Source organism: Camelus bactrianus, chromosome 28, assembly GCF_048773025.1.
Source record: "Camelus bactrianus isolate YW-2024 breed Bactrian camel chromosome 28, ASM4877302v1, whole genome shotgun sequence".
Classification (NCBI taxonomy): Eukaryota; Metazoa; Chordata; class Mammalia; order Artiodactyla; family Camelidae; genus Camelus; species Camelus bactrianus.
This window is the reverse complement of record NC_133566.1, coordinates 23,406,287-23,426,545: the sequence shown is the minus strand read 5'-3', so window position 1 is coordinate 23,426,545 and position 20,259 is coordinate 23,406,287. Positions and strand designations below refer to the sequence as shown.

The window sequence follows — 20,259 nt, the reverse complement described above, 5'->3', positions numbered from 1 at the left end:
AAAACTACAGGCCAATAACCTGATGAATATAGACATAAAAAATTCTCAACAAAATTTTACAAACCAAATTCATTAATATATTAAAGAGAGAATACCCTATGATCAAGTGGGATTTATTCCAAAGGTGAAATAATGACTCAATATCTGCAAATCGATCAATTTAATAAAGCATGTTAACAACAAGAAAGCTAGAAGTCACATGAATGTCTCCATACATGCAAGAAAAACATTGACAAAATTCAATATTCATTCACGAAAAAAAAGCTCTCACAAAGTGGGTAAAGAGAGAAATACATCAATATACTTCAACATAATAAAGGCATGTTTGACGAACCACATGCTCAATGGCGAAAAGTTGGATACTTTTCCTCAAAGATTAGGAACAAGACAAGACTGTCCACTCTTGTCACTTCTCGGTTAAATTTATCCCCATATATTTTATTATCTTTGATTAGAATGTAAATGGGATTATTTTCTTGCTTTCTCTTTCTGATAGTTCATTATTAGAATTAGAATTCCATTAGAATTCCAAAAGATATCTCTTTATTAATTTTGTATCCTGTAACTTCACTGAATTTATTTATTAGATCTAATAGATTTTACTGTAGTGTTTAGGGTTTTCTATCTAGAGCATCATGTCATCAGCCAATTGTTACAGTTTTGCTTCTGTCCATCCAATTCAGATGCCTTTTGTTTAGTTTTTTACCTAATTGTTGTTTCTAGGGCTTCCAATATTATTTTGAATAAAAGTAGCAAGACTGGGCATCTTTGTCTCACTCCTAATCGTAAAGGAAAAACTTCCAACATTTCACTGTTGTGTATGATGTTAGCTGTGGGGTTATCATACATGCTTTCCTATACACTAATGACAAACTATTGGAAAAAGAAATTAAAATAAACTCATTTACAATCACATCAAAAGAGACAAAAATACCTAGGAATAAATTTAACCAAGAAGGTGAGAAAACTGTACTCTGAAAACTATAAGGCACTGATGAAAGAAATTGAAGATGACACAAATAGAAAGATAGATCATGCTCATGGATTGGAAGAATTAATACTGTTAAAATGTCCACACTATTCAAAGCAATCCACAGATTTGATGCAATCCCTATTAAAATGCCCACGGCATTCTTCAAAGAACTACAACAAATAATCCCAAAGTTTGTATGGAACCAAAAAAGGCCCCCAATAGCCAAAGCAACTTTGAGAAAGAGCAAAGATGGAAGCATCACGCTCCCTGATTTCAGACTATACTACAAAGCTATTGTAATCAAAACAGTTTGGTACTGGCACGCACAAACACACACACACACACACACACACACACACCAAGGACATATAAATCAATGGACCAGAATAGAGAGCCCAGAAGTATACCCATGCACACATAGTCAATTAATCTGCAACAAAGGCAAGAATTTACAATGGGGAAAGACATTCTTTTCAATAAATGGTTCTGGGAAAATTGGGCAAGTAAAACAAGAGCAAAAATCAACAACTGGGAACTAATCAAACTAAAAAGCTTTTGTGCAGCAAAGGAAGCCATCAACAAAATAAAAAGGCAGTATGTCGAACGGAAGAAGATATTTGCAAATGGTATGTCTGATAAGCAGTTCATATAAAAAATATGTAAAGAATTCAAATAACTCAATATCAAAAACATAAAAAAATGTGATTAAAAAATTGGCAGAGTATCTAAATAGAAATTGTGCCAAAAAGGCATATGGCCACCTGTCAAATGGAAAGATGTTCAGCATCACTAATTATCAGGGAAATGTATATCAAATTCACAGTGAGATATCACCTCACATGCGTCAGAATGACTAATATCAAAAAAAGACACAGAATAGACATGGAGAGAAAGAAACCCTTGTGCAGTGCTGATAAGAATGTAAATTAGTAGAGCCATTATGGAAAACATATGGACGTTCCTCAAAAAATTAAAAATAGAGATAGCATATGTTCCTACAATTTCACTTCTGGTTATTTTCCTGAAGAAAACAAAAACATTAATTCAAAAATATATATGCTTTCCTATGTGTATTGCAGCATGACTTAGAGTAGCCAAGATATGGAAGGAATCTAAGTATCCATCAGTAGACAAAGGGGTAAAAAAGATGTTGCACATACACAGTGGAATATTACTCAGCCATAAAAAATGACGGCATTTTGCCATTTAGGATAACATACATGTACCAAGAGGGTATTATGCTGAGTGCAACATCTCAGGCAAAGAAAGACAAACACTTGTGATTTGTGATTAGATAAGTGGAATCTAAAAGATAAAACAGTTGAACAAACAAAATAGAAATGATCTCATAGCTGTAGAAAATAACCTAGTGGATGCAAGAGCAAACCAGGGTGTGGGGATGAGTAGAGTACATGGAGATTAAGGAGATAATCTCCATGTAATACATACAAAATAATCTCCATGTCATACATACAAGATAATCTCCATGTCATACATACAAAATAATCTCCATGTCATACATACAAGATAATCTCCATGTAATACATAAAAGATAATCTCCATGTCATACATACAAGATAATCTCCATGTCATACATACAAGATAATCTCCATGTAATACATACAAGATAATCTCCTTGTGATACATACAAGGAGATTAAGGGGTATAAACTTCCACTTCTAAAACAAGTACATTACAAGGATGTAATGCATAGTGTAGGGAGTGTAATCAATAATTCTGCAGTAACCTCCATGCCACGTGGAATCTGTAGTCATAGTGGGGATAATTTTCTAATGTATAAATACATGAAATCACTATATTTTACATTTTAAAAACTAATAAAATATTGTAAGACAGCTATAATTGTAAAAGATAATGGAGGCCATAGACAATACTAAATATCAAATATGAAAGAAAAAGTCCTACTAAGATTCCTAAATTAAAAAAAAAGCAGAGTGCTGTTGGCAGACTCACCTTATAAGAAATACTAAAGGGAATTCTTCAAGTTGATACAAGTAAACCTACATGAATAAACAGAAAGCAACAGTGAATGTAATTATAATGCAAATGCACATATGGAAAAAATTGCGAATCATGTATCTGATAAGGCATTATATTTTGCAATTGCACGTACCTAGAATACAGTTGTTATAACTCAAAAAGGCAACCCAAATAAATAATGGGTGAAGTATTTGAACACGTATTTCTGTAAAGAAGATATAAATGTGACTGCTAAATACGTGAAAAGATGTTTAACATCATTCACCATGAGGGATGAATAAATATAAGCTACAGAATAATAGCATCCTACACCCACTAGCATGACCACAGTGAGAATAGACAAATAATGGCAGATGTCGGCCAGGATACGGAGAAATTAGAACTGCTGTACACTGCTTGTGGGAATGTAAAATGGAGTAGTCATTATGGAAAACATTCTGGCAGTTCTTCAGTTAAACCATATGACCCAGCAATTTCATTCCTAAGTATTTGCCCAAGAGAAATTAAAACATATGCCGATGCGAAATATTGCACCCGAGTGTTCACAGCATCATTATTATAATAGATGAAAAGTGGAAACAGCCCAACGTTCACCAACGAATGAATGGATTCAAAAACATTTGATAAATACGCATGATGGAATAGTACTTAACCATAAAAAATTAAAATGCTGACTCATGCTACAAAACGGATTTACCTTGAAAATAAATCACAGTGCAAAGAAAAGCAAGCCAGCTAAAAAGGAACATACATTGTATAATTTCACTCATCGCCCACCTGGGAAGCTGCAGAGCTCATGGGCAGAGATTCAGGGTTCAGCCCCACCTCCACCTGGGAACCACAACCAAGGAGCATGGTGACTACACGAAGCCCCGCCTTTCCCCTTGTGAGAAGCCGGCAATGGTCTCTAAATAGACTGTTACATTTTCTTCCCACTAAAAGCCCCAGAAATAGTGCGACACAGCATTTTTTCTGCGTAGTCCTTAATAACAGAAACCACTGGAGACCACAAGCTTGTAAGAGGTAAGGACAAATACTTAAGTTATTTATGTAATACATGGATGATTAAATATTTTACATTTCATTAGAGGCATCTTTTTCTATAAGTAAACATTTTAATTTTGACCTGTATGTTTCCATCTGGATATTTTTTGTTGAGATTAGAAAGATCTAGTTGCCCAACCATTATACATTTATATGTTCTAAATATTTAAACAAGGACAAATTGCTTTATTTAAAAGAAAAATACTAGCTAACTTTCTGCTCAAAATCACCCTAAAGGTGAATAAGTAAAACTCTAAAACCTAAATAGTAAATTAGTCAAAACGCAGTCAGAAAAATTTTTCCAGATATCATCTTAATGTAGGTATGTCAGTTTTTAATACGGTAATTGGCTAATTGCAAAATTATTCATCAACAGAGCACGGTTAAATGAATATCTAAAAATGTAACATTCTGGAGCTAATAAATGGATAGTGCTACTTTCTCGCTCTCTTGTTGGCGAACCCAAGTTCCTGTGCCCGACACACAGTTGAGGCCAAACTGAAACTGAGTTTGGAGGTTTATTGCAAGAGCCAAGCAAGGAGTACAGACTTAACGCTCAAGAGACCTGAACTCCCCATCGTCTTCAGAAAAGAGGCTTAAAAGGCAAATTTTTGTGGGAGGGGTGCAGGATGCAGAACGTTCTTCTGATTGGTTGGTGGTGAGGTAGCAGGTGGTGTTTAAGAAATGTGAATCACTGGCCATCTGGTTCCAACCAGCGTGGGGTCTCTGTGCTTATGCTCAGCCTGGAGTTCCCACCCTCCACCTGGGTGGGGGCCTGAACTCCTGTAGAAGAACTCAAGGATAAGTATCAGATTTATCACTGCTATGCTGTTTCTTGATTGCTTTTTCTTTGCTTCTGCATTCCTTCATTTCCTTAATCAGTAACTATGGGAATCTGCCCTTTGGAACTCAGGGAGGGCCTGCAAACAAGAAAAAAGGGGCATAGAAAGACAGGGTCCTGCTTGGATTCACACTCATTCTTTTGCTTTTTAATGTTTATCAAAATAAGTCACAGTCCAATGGTTGTATTTAAGGATATTCATTTTTCATTCATTTTTAGTTGTTTACGGACATATCTTTTATAAATTCATTTTAATTTAAAAAAAAAACTTTGGAATTAACTATATTAATCTCATTGCAAAATCTTCCAGTCTCTATGTTTATGATTTTTCACATGCCATTTGCGTTACATAAAAGTATTATAATGTTTATATTCAATACATCATTTTGTGTTTGTAGGTATTTGATGTTCCATACTTACCTTACTCTTATTTCATAACTTAAGATTAAAAATGCAAGTTACCTTCATATGGGCCAGAGAGTACCAAAATAATTTTATACATTTATTTCCTAAAGTTAATAAGTCCTCTTTTAAGAAGAAAATAAGAACATTTTAATGGGCTGCATATTAAAACAAATACTATTCTTAAACCTAAAATATTAAATTGTTGGCAAAAACCAGCCCTTTGACCTAATCCAAACATTGTTTTGCTTTGTGCTATAAAATTGACCAGAATTCAAGGCCCGTGTTTAGAAGTGATTTTTGTTGTTGTTGCAGTAAACGGATAAAGATGTATTTTCTACATGATTCAGACGTCAATGTTTATAATCATACCAGCGATTGAAGTTTCTGTCTCATATATTTTTCTATAGGCCAGGAGTTTCAATCTGTTAATATTTTTGGTCAATGTTTATGACTTTCTGTATGAGCAGAAATGATTTTTTACCCCCCAGAGGCTAGAAAATTTACCATGATGAGTCTCAGGGAATGAGAGTCCTGACTCCCGTTTTCTGCTGGAGAGCACGCCGGCTACACGGACACTGCCAAAGTCCCGCTGTATCATGTAGGTTGTGAGAATGCAATCATGTGTGAGCCTTTGCAGCTGTTTTGAAGCTTTCATTTTTTTTCCAAGAGCATGTGTTTTTGATAGTTCCATTTTAGCTATTAATTTTCTAAACATTTGCTTTCCCAATCTTTTTATTTTATTATTAAGAATATTTAAATTCTTTTTTGGAAGGGGGGAAAGATTCTTTTTTTGTGAGTTTGTTTTGTGTCTTTGGGTAGAACCTACACTTTGCTGTTAAGAGACGATGGACACATGCAAAGATGTAATGATCAATTGCCATGGAGATAAGCGTATCCCCATAGCAACCTGGATCATATATATACTTGTGCAAATTGCTGTGGGAGGGGAAGAAAAATATTGTACACATATGTGTATGTATTTAAGTTTTTCAAAGGCTGAAGAAGAGTAACTCATTATCGCCTAATTAGTAAGAATTATCTCACCAGTTCATTGAAGGAATAGATCCACAGTCACCTTGCCAAGTCTGGTGTCTTCCTGTGACTAACACACTCTCATTCCATGTATACGGTAAATTCATTCTTCTCTTGGTGATCCGCTTATGGGTTCATAAACAGTATTTCACTTACTTGAACAATGGGTGAGCTTAATTAATATTAATGGTAGTAAACCTGCACGGCACCCAGAACACTGTAGGAAAAGAGAAGCCGATGAGGAATAGGCATTTAATTTACTAAGATGAAACATAGTCAGGGACAGTGACGTTGGTAAACGTACACTAAAAGCAATCAAACTTCCAATTATATTTAATTTTTTTCTATTATGCTGGTCAAATAATTAGAGTTCTTTAAGAAATACAGAAGTGGTAGATTTTATGATGGTTCACAATTAATAAGTGTCTCCTTCTCTGTAAGAGGATTGACTAAACATCCTTACTGTCATGTGACTTCACCGCAGAGAAACTCGCGTCCCGCCACTTTGACTTCTTATGTAAACAGTTGTTGAGCAATTCCATTTAAACTTTGCATGCTCCATTTGAATATTTCCTTTTACTTTAGCATCTTTATCAAATGCTGCCTCCCTGGGCCAATCATCTCTGTCCAGATTATCACAGCGGCCTCTGCGCTGGCCACCTATTTCCACTCTTACTGTTCGTCTTCTTTTCCTTTCTCAGCTCAGCAGCTGGAGTGATCTTTAAAAATGTCACTTTCCTGTTCCACGTCATTCAGTGGTGTCCAACTGATCTCAGAGTAGAGGCCCTGTTACATCCCTCACGCTTTCTTTCTACTCACAAGTGAAGCCTTTGAAATTCCACCCCAGCTCCACAACCTCCTTGCCTGCAGACTCCATCAGCTTTCAGAAAAAAAAAAACTTATTACCAAGTTGTCCTCGGCTCACATGGAAAAAGGCTTCCAAAATAAATCCCTCTTGACTCTTCTGGGAAGTGTGGCTTTGCCAAAAAATAAAGATGGGAAATATTTATTTATAATCAAAGAGACGATCTCTATGGTTCCAAATGTAAAAGACAGTTATCCAGATACCAGGAACCCTTCTCTTCTGTTCTGTTTCCACTTCAACTGGTGCAACTAACATCCAATAAGAGACAATATAATACAATTCTGATGCCAATCACCCTCACAGAGTTAGTGTCTGACTGACTACCTACAGATCTCACTGTTCTTGCCACCCCACAGGTTTGATAATTCACTAGAAAAACTCACACAACACACTGAAAGTGCAATACTTAAGATTAGGGCATAGAAAGGAAATATGCAGGAAAGGGCCAGGGAGGGTTCCAGACACAGAGTTTCTGCGCCGTCTCCCAGACTCACCCTCGCGGCACACTCGTCTTTACAAACCAGGGGAATGTGTTCACCAGTTAGGAAGCTCTATTAAGCTTCGGGGTCCAGAGTTCTTACTGAAGTTTTATTAGTAGGCATCGTTGGTTGAATCATTGGCCGCAGAATTAAACTCAATCCCCAGCACACGCCTCTCCCTTCCCCAGAGGTCCAGCTGTTGAAATCCTCAACCCTCTAATCACATTCTTGGTTTTTCTGGTGACCAACTTCCTACCAGAAACTGTCCGGGGACCTAGCATGAGTCACCTCATTGCCATAAAAAAGAAGCTTTTCACTCAGCAGGTTCCTAGAGTTTTTGAAGTCCTGAGTCTTTGTGGGACAAAACCCCAGCCTATTCTTTATCATACTGTACCCTCCCAGCACGCATGCTCTGTTTCCCTGCCTCACCAAGACCAGGGCAGCCACCTCGTGTTGGCATTTCCTGACTGCTTATCAGTCCAACCTGAATTTCTTGACCCCTGTCCAACAGCTTCATTAGCCGAAGTTACTTACGTTCTAATAACGTGACTTCTGAATTCACCAGGACCAGATACTGCGTGCGTATTTGTAAACTAGAACCCACAGCCGCTTCTAACGTTACTAATATCAGCGGTCTATTTTTCATCAGTCAAGTTTTGTTCCAGGTTTTCCATCCAATCCTGCCACATTACAGCAAATTATAAAAAACAACTTGATCCGTTTCCTCCTCCCAGTCATGCTGCCAGGAACCCTGGGGTCCTGGATGTGTTAAAAAGACAATGAGTGTGACAGAACGTCAGAATTCAGGGTTCTGTTGATCACACGACAGCTTGGACACGGAAGCCAGGCACTATCCCGTTCACTTCTCTCAGAGAGGATGAATGGGAACGATGCCCGTTCCTCCGCGTTCAGGGCCCGGCTGCGGTGTTTCCATGGCAACCTGTAACCGGGGACCAGGAGGGGTCTCTGATGTTATCTCCTAGGAGCGTTTTCTCATCCTTGGACATCCCAAATAAGCCATGCATAATTTCGAAAATCCTAAAATGCCTTGACTGTACATGATAAGTAGGAAAAACAGCCTTGTTTTTGTGCAGTGATCTGCAACCTCGTGCACCCGGTGGCCACGACTGAGCGAAGGCGAACGTTCTCCTAGGGCTGAACGGCAGTGTCCCCAACGTCTTGTTAGCGATGAAGAATTATATACAATTCATTTAAAAAAATATATGGACTTTGGAGAAGGGCTCCACTTAAAGAAGTAGTGTCAAGTAACTAGCAGAGAAAAGAGGAGAATTGGCTTCAAGTTCTTCTGGCTTATGGAGTTTATTCCAAACCTACGGGGCAGACGCCCTCTCTTAGTTAATGGTAGGCCAGTCTAGCATCAGCATATTTTTAGCTTACTAATATTCTTAAATCCACTGGTCCCTGAACATTCTTGACTAAGCATTCCTGACACATTAATTAACACGGTGGGCAAGAGAACGAAGACCTCTGAGTGATTTTAGAATGAGGTCCAATGACTCCAAAGAGAAAGGTAAAAACCGCTCTAGCTTCCTGTGTTTTGCCTTAAAGGCTTCCGATATGCTTTGGGTTGAATCCATGATAATGCGGCTTGTTTTACTATTTTTTTAAAAAGATGTTTTAAATGACACCGTAGAACAAACTGATGCCTGAGGACAATGTGCCTTGTTTTTGTTTGTTTGTTTGTTTGTTTGTTTGTTTTCCCTGTGGTTTCACTCACCTCATGTATACACGGTCACATGTAGGGTTCTGCTTCCTCTGCTTTAGAAGCAAATGAAAGGTCCCGTTCTATAACAAAACCATTTGTAATGCCGAGTATTTGTTCCTTGAATAGGGAAGATTTCATCTCATGATGCGCAACTCTCTCCTGCGGCTGACACTGCACTTTTGTTGTAAGGGCAGCTTGAGAATGGTGAGTTGGTTTATTCGACAGGAATAACTCATTTAGATTATCCAGGTCTCTTTGAGATGACTCTTGTGCTCATTTTCCACAGTGTGTGCCTTTAGTGAACAATGACTGCTGAGAGTACGCAGACTGTGATTGCCCAAATTGCAAAAGTGAAGACTCAGCGGTGACCAGTGCAGACTGACTTAGGATCATACGCCCCAGCTTCTGCCATATCTAAGAAGAATAATTTCAGTTACAAAGGCAAAAAGTATTAGAAGAAATCTGTCACCCAGAATCCTTTGTGTGAGAGAATCAAATTGCCACCAAAGCCATGAAAAAAGCAGATGGAGGGACCATGAAATACTTTAAGAGAAAAAAATTAGCTTTATAGGTGGCAGAAAGCATAGTAGAAACACATAAGGATCTAAAGACTTAGAAGCACTTATAAAGAGAAAGTTTCAACTCTTAGAAATGACAGTAGAATTGAGTTAAGGAGGTAAACAGATTTATCCATAAGAGCATTTCTGGTGACTCGGGCTAGGAGAGGGCTGGAAAGGCGGAAAGGCATGCAGAGGGAGTGTCCAGTGACAGGGGCTTTGCAGGGATGCTGGGGGGCGGAGGTCGGGGGAGGACGTAGGGAGAGTATGAAGGGAGAGAACCGGGGGGTGGGGTGCAGAGGAATATGCATGGGCATTCGTTGGAATCTAGAGAGATTTTAGAGAGAAGAAAAAGAGAAGGGCTGAGAGAAAACATTGCACAAAACGTTGCCGAGGGAGCCCACATCCACAACACTCAAAGGCCTTCTCAGAACAGAGAAAGTGATTCGTAGGAAACAACTGTGAATTTGCACAACACTCAGAGAACAACCAACATGCACTGAGCGGCCACTAGGCGGTGAGCACTGTGCCAAGTTCTGGGCCTGCACGGCATCATTCACCCGTCGCAGAAAATCTGTGTGTCCTGAAATCTTTATTTATTTCCTGGAAGAAAGGAGCCATTGACCAACTTTGAGTCTTAAAGCTGCCTTGCATGACCTCTTTTGCAAGACCGTATTTGTGAAAGCAGGGCACAGTCCAGAGAAAAAGGAGTTTCTGAAATCCTTTATTCCATCTTTTGGCACAAAACAGAGGTAGCCCTGGCTAGCGTAGCTATAGAACATTACAAAGGTGGGGAAGAGGGTCCTTTCCGGACTGGACGGATCTGGGGGAAGCTTAAACCTTTGGTTCCACTGGACTGAAGGAGAAGAAAGGGGATTTAGGTCGGACACACATGAGTTACACTTCTAAACTTGCCCAGAAGGATGGACGTAGGGGCGAGGGGAGAAATAATTAGCTCTTTGAGGAACCTGAGGACTTTGAGAGCTATTGGTAAACTTTCTGGCCTCTAATGGAGGATCCACAAACTTTTATTTCCCTCAACACTACAGGGTGACCGCGCAGCAGCACTGGCAAAAAGCTAGAAGGGTAAACGCAAAGCCAGCCTGCATCCCTGTGCGCTGGGAGCCGTGAAGAAGGGACCCAGAATGGCCCACGTGGCCAGAAAAGGAGACCCAGAAGTAAGAGAAAGCCTGTGGACCAGCGGAGGCAAGGGATTTAAAAAAGTGTGTGTGCAAGTTCCGAGGACTCTGAGTCCAGGGGTGACTGGCCAGGATTACGGATCCTAGCAGTGCCTGTCAGAATATCAGCTGCCCCAAAGCCGGGCTTTATTCTTCTGTCTTCGCCCGGGAGATCCCAGCTCAGGACGAGCCTAGGCCAGGCACTCCAGAGCGGGGCCCAGCAAGTCTGCGGAGGACGCGGTGTTAACACAAATATCTTACGCCTCCCGCTGTGGCTTCGAAGCCACAGGCCCTCCCTGAACACCTAGTCAAGGCCTTGGAGGAGGAGTCAGAGAGGCAGGGGAGGAACGCAGAAGGGGAAGAGACGGCATTGCTTCCAAAAGTGGCTCAGATCTTACAGGAAGAGACTGATTACGTTCCCTGATGAATGTAAACTTACCAGAATGTGAACTGGCGACTGAAATGAACGCGCAGCCTGAAAGTTGAGAGTTATGTTTTATTTGGCGGGAGGACTCCAGCCGGGATGACGGCCTCTCAGGTCGCTCTCAGGGACTGCTCCCAAGAGGTGGGGGAGGAGCCAGGATATACAGGAGCTTTACAGCAAAGACTTATTCTTATTAAAATAACAATCGAAGTTTTATCTTCACTATAATTTGTTAGTTAGCTTAGTGTGTTGTTTAATTTTAAATTCTTGTGTTAAGTAAATACTTTATTTCCTTGTTTTTTTCCAATGTAAATCTTCAATTATTCAAACAGTCTTTCTTGTAGAAAACGAGTGATGACCCGGAGCCCGCATTACCACAGTGAAAAGTGTGCTCCAGATTTGCAGCCACTCCAGTCAAATAAGAGCTCAAATTTATCTTTCAGAGGACATTTGTTGATTGCCCTGTTCTTTGCCTTCTGTGACAGTGTCCAGAATTTTACAACAATATGGTTTGAAATTGGAAATGACCCTGGTCCTTGTGCCCAAGGACCGTGGACCCTCCCAGGCCCGTCTCCTCCCTGGGAGGTTTGTTAGAAAGACCAGGATGGTGCAGACCGGGACTGGTCATAAAACAGTCTTTGTAAAGATACGTAATCAGATATTATGTATTTATCTTTCTAAAAAGCTTGCAAACATTTCACCAAAGCGTAACATTTTTCACCTGAACACTAAAACATGTTTTCGTAAATATTTTCGCAGTCACTTGGCCCTGCGCGAAAGCTGAGACAAGGGTTCAGAGCCCTGGCAACATGGTCCGTTACATTTTGCTCTGCTTTCTGCTTTATCTTAGAGGCGAAGAGTTGAAGCCAGCTAGAAGAGTTGCAGGGGGTAAGTATTTCCGTTTTTACTAGTTACTGTCTTGTCATTGGTGAAAAAAAAAATTGTGTTGAGGATTTATACTTTGGAAATACTCAGCCACTCCAAGAATATATTTCAACTGGTGGTCATTTTCAATTATTCTTTTATGAGAATTTTGGGATATATTTGTTAATAGTTTTCTATTATTTGTTTGTTCTAGTAAGTGGCCACTTTGCAACTCTGCTGCTAAAAGCTTGCTTTTCTGCATTTGTTGGGATAGCCCAAATCTATCCAGGGCTCCTGTCTGCAGAATTCGCCACCAATCTCACTGGAATTGTCCCAGAGTGGCCACTTTATTTAGAAATCTACCTCTAGCAAGTACAAGCTGGGTTCCTACACACACACTTTTACTTTCGTTCTTAAAATCATTCCCAGCACTGAAATCTGCCCTCGCCTGACTGTCTCATGTGGTTTTATCTCCGGTCCCAGGGTCACTAATAATAGGAATAAATTGGAAATTCCATCTGCATACACCCTGCCATGTTTATTTTTCACAAATCAAGAATCCAAGCAATGTTTGCATCCATCCCGCAATTCTTTCTCTGCTATTATGTCCTGAATAGGTTTTTTCAAGTTTTCTCTCCCATGGATGCTAACTGTTACTGAATTGAATGGGTGATACGAATACTTCCCCATAGACGAATATGTCTTTGATTTTTAAATAACAATAAACGGGTGCAAATCGTGATGTTGATTGTGTACACGGCCATCTTTTATTCCCCCCCCCCCCCAAGGAGTGCTACCAGTTAAATGAAGTGAGACAGTCCAGTGCTAACCTGGGTGATTTCAGGCCCATATGTGTCTACACAGCCTGAGGAGTAGAGCTAAGATAAACATTTCTCAAGTAAAACTACCATCTGCTTTTATTGCCCTTCGATTTTCAGTAAAGCCTCTAAGATGTAACTGTGGGAACAGACACACTGATGACTTCTCTCTTCCACGTACGAAAAAGATCGTAAACAGAACGAAAATGCTCCCATTTTGTACCCTTTTCCCCATGATGTCCTGAACAATAAAGCAGCTAAATGCTCTGTAAATCCCCGTCTTTGTAACAACTGCAAATCACTTCTTAACGTGCATTTGACCCCGGGAAACCAGCAGACACTCCCTTGCGAGCTGACGCTGAGTAACAGAACAACTTCTCGTGTTGAAGCAGCAGCTTGCAGACAGCACGGCGGCTAATTAAATCTTAGTGATTATCACAGGAAACCCAGTCCGTGTCAGGCCTCTTTTCTGACATGTACGGGGCAATTTTTTTTTCCTCGTTTTTACTTCCTTCTCCAATTAAAATCAGTAGGCTTGGGTATATTTGTATTGAAATAATTTTATGTATGCATACAGACAAAATTCAGTTCAGCAAAGTTTCCAATGTAATCTCCCTTATTCGTTTTCCATTGCTGCGCAACAGATTACCACAAACTTAGTGACTTGAAATAGCACTTCTCATGAGTCCCCAGGTTCCCTAGGCCGGGCGTCTGGGTGCATCAGAGCTGGTCCTCTGGTCTGGATCTCACCAGGGTGAGATCAAGGTGCTGACCAAGCCTCAGTCTCATCCATTTCAATACTACAGCCACCAACAAAATGAGCTCACACACATGTAGCCCCTACACATAGTGACAACCAAGAGTGATTTACCCCTGCAGATACACAGTTGTGCCAGACAAGCTTAACATTCTGGAAAACATGATTCGTCCAGACCAACGGATCCTTCTAAACCTACAGAAATCTGTGGACACAAACTATTATGGACACACAGCCTAACTTCAGATATAATCGTGTCTCACACACACTGGTGAGCTCAACGCATGGACAACATCGTGCACAGTGACAACTCCAGACACACTAAACTCTTTGAGCATCTTCATTTCCTGGTGAGACTCACCCAAGCATAATCTAAGAATTACATGCTCACAGTAACTGAGGTAGGGATAAGGAAGCCAAACTGGAAGTTCCTCCAGGTCACATCAGATTAATTGATGAATTCCTCTATGTTTTGTCATGTGAAGCACTTAAGTATGCCTCCTCAGGGCAGCCGTCTTCATTCTGCTACTGCAGGCAATGATGTGTGAGTAATTAACGGTCATAGAAAAACCATCTATTACTAATCTATAAATGTGACACTGGTAGCTTATGAATACTCAGGTTTTATAAATATCAGGTTTCATAAATATGTAATATTTACAAATATTATTTATACATTTTAAATATATATTTATAGAAATATAAATACAAATTTGAACTTTGGTTTAATGTTTTCTTTTAAAATTATCATTGCATTTCCATGAACCATTGGCGTCAGCCACCAATTTTGAATTTAATAAGATGCATAAAATTTTGAGAGGAAAAGTTTTTCTAAGAATCTCCTTGTCCTTCTCAAGCCTGCAATTACGTGTAGATATCTATAAACTGCTTTCTTCAGAATTCAATTATTGGAATAATTTTTTTTTCTAGGAATATTGAGTTTACAATAGAACAAATAACTAAACTGTATTAAGAGTTCATTAAGCTATCCTGGAAGGAATATGTCACGAAAAGTAAATTTTGCCTTTATTTGCAATAAAAGGTTTTCCCTCAGTGTTCCAGACTTTGTAAATATATAATAAGGACCTTGCTCTAGGGTCAGCTTGTCTCCCCTAATTCAGCATCACTGCTCAAGTCTTTAAAAGGCATGCCAGGAAATAAAGCCTTCATGTGGTTAATATTTCCTTCTTTTCTGCCATTTTCTGGCCACAAGTGCTGAAGACTTTCCGCCGCACTTGGTGAGCTGGTTCTCTCAGTAATGTTTTGGTTCTAAGTCTGCTCGTGCTTTCCCTGGAGCAGCTGTAGGACCGCCCACTGCCCAGCTCAAATGATGGAATGTCTGTCAGTGTTTCTGCTTTGCCTGCAAGCTTTCTGTCTCTGCTCACACCTGTGTGTGAAACACCCAGGTGAGTATTTCAGGTGGGCTTCCCCACAGCGTCGCACCCTCCTGATTCCGCGGATTAATTTTGCAGGGAGCCTGTGACAGGATCAGAGTCGATGAGTCTTCGTGAGACTTGTACTGCAGGAATGAAGAAAGGTAGGCTCTGTTGCCATCAGATCTGAACTTGAGAGGATGGGAACCCAGGGTTGCTGCAGATGACCATGTGAAATCTGAGAATAAAGGCAACAAAACAGAAGGCAGAGTCCTACTGGAAAGATGTTTCTGAGTGCAGCTCTCCCCGAATCAGGCCCCAAACTTGGACTCTTCTGTTACAGCAGACACTGAATTCTCTTTCTCTTTTCTTCTAGTCGAGTTGGGTTTTCCACCGATAGCAGGAAGTTTTCTAAGTAACACATTACTGCTGCAGACCAAACGCTGCAGCGGTGATGAGAGTATGGAATCAAAGCCCTTAGCCTGGCCTGAAGACTCAAGGAGCAGACGTTACCCACAAGAAGCAGTATCTACGCTGAGACGTGGAAGGTGTGTGGGAGTGAGCCAGGCCAAAGGAAGGAGCAGGCTCAGGCAGCATGTCTCTAACTAGATACAGAGCTTGTATGAACGGTACTGTCAACATCTAGGGGACCAGTAGAAGGGGGAGACGCAGAGAAGGAGAGATTGCAGAAGAAGATTTCGTCAGCCATGTCTTGACCTAAGTTACTGGCCATTGGCAAAGTATTTTTTTAATTAATTAATTTTAATTAATTTAATTTTTAATTAAAAAGTTAACACAAGTCGAATTTCAGACACCACGGTAGCTGCTGCTGGCGAACTCCTCCAAGTCCCCAGGAGAGAAACGGAGCACATTTATTTATTTTCTGTTACATAAGAGAGGCTAACTGATCATCGCCCAGAAAAACATAAAACGATATACGAGTATGACGGCCCAAGAGAATGGCAGGAGCTTTGCTCTATGTCATACAGCAGATCAATGAAGTCCCAAGAGGGTTTTAAAAAGTGGCAGTCATAAGCATTACAGAGCTTAGAAAGGTGGACTGTCGGGGGAAAGCAAGTCAAGCTCTTGTATTAAGCAGGGAGGCGGCCTTGATGGATCAAAGCCCACTTGATCGGGTTTGGGGTCGCAGGGCGTGAATAATCTATTGTCATAACAAGGAGGTTCAGGAGGTTTGGAAGGTCGCACACCATGGTGATGATATGTGAAACGGAGGTGCAAAACTCAGGGGCAGTAACGGGGGTCAGAGTTCAGAGGTGAATAACCACTCTCCAGGAGGTCCACGTGGTGAATGGCAGAAGACGGCTTCTCATCAACGACAGGTTTGTGTTAAATCCCCACAATGAGAGGCAGAGGCTGCTGAGGTACCACCAAGTCACGTTCGGTCTGGAAACCGGCAGGGCCCAGCCGATGGGGGGGGAACATCAGGCCAGCTCAGCTTCGGGGAGGTCTGGCAGCTCCGGCAAAGACGAGGTAGGGCAACTAAACGGTAGCTGAAGATCCAATGGCGTGCCCTCAGGAGCAGCCGCATCCAGCCACGATGATTCCTCTTGCGGGCAGAGTTCATTTAGAAGGTAATAGTCCACTATGTGACGTCTTCCCCATTTACTACTGATATTATGGAAAAGGCAGTATCTTATGGTGAAAAGAACTATGAATCTTAAATTCTGGCTTGGCCACCAACTAGCCTTTTCCTCTTGAGCGAGTTACCGTTTTTCTGCCCCCTAATAAAATAAGAAACTCTACTACATCAGGATTTTATGATGGCACAAAGCAGTCAGACTTACCCAGAAGAAGAGACAAGAGGAAATCCAGACTTCATTTTAAAAAATCATGAAGTCAAAGGACACCAAACCTTATCCGAGTCTACGGGACTGAAGAACAGACCAGCGTGGGAAGAAAGGCACAGCACGCTATTATATTCAAACATAATGTGCTAGGAAACAAAGTGTGTGTTACCGTGTCTCAGTGCTCCCTTCCCCTTTTACTCTGACTAGAAACCAAGACGGCACAGCCATGGTGACTGTCACCATTGCACGTAACCGAGACTGCACACGTGCAACACTGAGGAAAATGGCAAACAAAATTCTTTCCAGGCAATTATTGTCAAGGAGGACTTTCAAGCCAGCATTTCCACAAATTCTAGAACTCTAAGCAAGTGTTTTGTGTATAATGTGGAACTTTTCTTTTCCTTAAGTCTGGAAATTATTGTTTTGTATGAATGCGTGATTTCCACCGGGACTCTGAGAACAGAATGGTCCAGTTTTATTGCCTCTTCATTTTTGCATGAAACCACACTCAATAAACATATATCAATCTGAATAAGAACAGTAAATAGCAATTACGCCCACATCTTTCTCCCGAGGCCAACATAGAAAATGGAATAAATTGCCTAACAATCTGCAAATCATAACGAGGTATTAAATTTTTATATTGCTTTTGGGAAATAATGAACTTTGTTTCCGAGTCTTTAATGACAAGAAATTATTTCTTAATGATGAATTGATAAATCAAATCTTGGCAAGATTTTTTTAAGCCATTGTTGATAGCTGGTGAGTAGTAAAACTACTGCGTGGCACAACATTGAAATCCAAATTAATTCATCCCAGGAACTGGACAACTGATTAATAAAACACAGCATTATTTCCTACTGTCTCAGATTCACTGACAAAGTTATGATTTTTTGAGGTCACTCATTATAGTCAGTACAGTGTCAGGAAGACACAGCGTGCTGAATTTGTACTCACACATACTTATACAAGTTTATGTAGACACATATAGGTTATATATACATAAAATATACTTAGGCATAAGTATATTTTTTTGCTTATAGAATGAAAGATGATGATAAATGAGTAATTTGATCAAAGCCATAGAACCACAATGATATTTTATTTTTGCCTTTTTCAACAAAATATACCAAAAATGTTCTATGGAATCATCCAGGTTTTATAATTATATATTAAGACACAAAAACCAATACGTTAGAAACATAGGAAAATTGTTTTATAGTGCGAGAGTGGAATAAATTTTAATTTTGAGAACAGCGTGAAATGTGAAATGGTCACTATTAAATATGCAGTGAATTGACATTATACCAAACGATACGGCACTTGGATCGCTTCTACCAAAAAGGGACTCTTCCATCTTTCTGCGTTCCACGGCTGGACCATGCAGTTGGCCTTCGCCCTCCAAGCTGGTCCTCTCAGAGAACAGCAGAGCAAAGAATGGTACGTTGAGTAAAACTAGATTAGCTGCCTCTGTGGAGAAGGGAACCAAGATTATGGGTCCCACAAAAGGTCGTACCTCAAGGAACCATTCCAGGGGAGGAGGACCTGTGGGAAATGGGAAGGACCACTGTGAGGGAGTATTGCAGAATCCCGCGATGGGCAACCCCGTTAGACAGAGATAGGAAGCGCTGCAAGAGATGTAATTTCCAAGAACACGGCAATGACATTCAGGGCCTTTCCTGACGAAGACGGGGAGTGCCCTTCAGAACAAGGCGCTCTCTCCGTGGTTCTTGGATTATCCAAGATAGAGAGGAAGCCCAAACTGCCTGAGAATGAGCCACTTTCCCAACCCAGGCACTGCTGGCTGGAGACAGATTTACTTTAACTTAGACAAGTCAAATTCAATTTAAACAACTCAGTGGTGGAGAACTGCATGCCTGTTACTCTAAAAGAATGGCATTTGGACAGATTGTTTTCATCTATTTATCAAGAGTTCATACAGTTTAAAATTTTGCTGGTATAACTGCTTTAATTTACTGAGCACCTGCTTTGCGTCAGATAATATGCATGTATTTGCAACTCTCACCCTTCCTGCAGTAAAGAGAACATCTTTGCTTTATTGAGATTAAGAGTGTGTTCTGGTTTTCTATTGCTACGTAACATATCACCCCAAAACTTAGTGGCTTAAAAAAACTGCAGGCACTTGGTTACCAAACTCAGATTTGGAGGCTTGCCACTCAAAAGCCAATAATTAAGAAGGGAATGTTGGCAGAAAGGAAAGTTGCTTTAATCGGAGAGCTGGTGATCTGGGGAGAAGGCGGACTTGTATGTGGAGACCGACTCTAAAGATCCTGCTCAGCCATGGCTGTTTTTAAAGGGAAGAGGGGAGACGACCTTAGTTAATCATTAAGGTAGGAGATCAGGTTCTTTGTCCTTTTTCCACTGTGCACAGACCTGCTGACTCCTGGTCCTTTTTGGGTGCTATCTTGTTTGTGTGGTTTGATTTCAATTGGGTGCTACCCTGGCCACATGGTCCAGCTGCACATTTGCTAAAGGGGAAGCTGGGGGTAAGGAGTCAGTCATTCCTTAACTATTCAATTCTTCATTCTTACTCCTTCTAATCCAGAAAAGGAATGAAAGGTTAGATAAGGCATTGGGTACATTCAGTAAAGCAAAAATCAGAAGTTAAGTTAAACGTACCCTAGTGATTTCATCTGAGGAAACAGAAGAAACAGAAAAGGGACAAGCAAGCTGGTTACAAACCTCCACTGCCAGGCAGCGTTTCATTCCCATGGGATTAGGGGCCAACGTCCACCTCATGTAGAATCTTCATGCTGATGTGGGGGACCGTGTTGTCAGAGTGGAAGGCGTCAGTGTGGGTCTGCAGCATCTCTTTGCTGACAATCTTAGTTGCCTGCTTACACATATGAGCCGAGCAAGCTACAATGGCTTTGATGGCCACAGAGATGTAGGTTATCATGAACAATACTGTCACTGCCATCCTCCAGAGGCCACTACTTGGAAGTGCGCTAGGCACAGACCCCGTCCTGCTCAAGCTGGAGCAGCCTGTGTCGTGGCTGCCGTCTGGCCATCGTGCAGTCAGCTTTCCCCCTCTGGTGGCAGCTACGGTGTCTGAGAATAAGACGCCTCAGGGCGTGCATCAGACGCCGAGAG

At 40.7% G+C, this 20,259-nt stretch overlaps 1 long non-coding RNA gene across 1 annotated transcript; it reads left to right on the top strand.

The window, feature by feature from the left end:
- The first annotated feature begins 4,725 nt into the window (after positions 1 to 4,725).
- LOC141575438 (uncharacterized) lies at positions 4,726 to 19,152 on the top strand. Its single transcript, XR_012503021.1, has 6 exons — positions 4,726 to 5,862; positions 9,493 to 9,570; positions 10,973 to 11,101; positions 12,285 to 12,413; positions 15,437 to 15,501; positions 15,714 to 19,152. It is a non-coding gene; the product is annotated as an uncharacterized LOC141575438 (long non-coding RNA).
- The last annotated feature ends 1,107 nt before the right edge of the window (positions 19,153 to 20,259 follow it).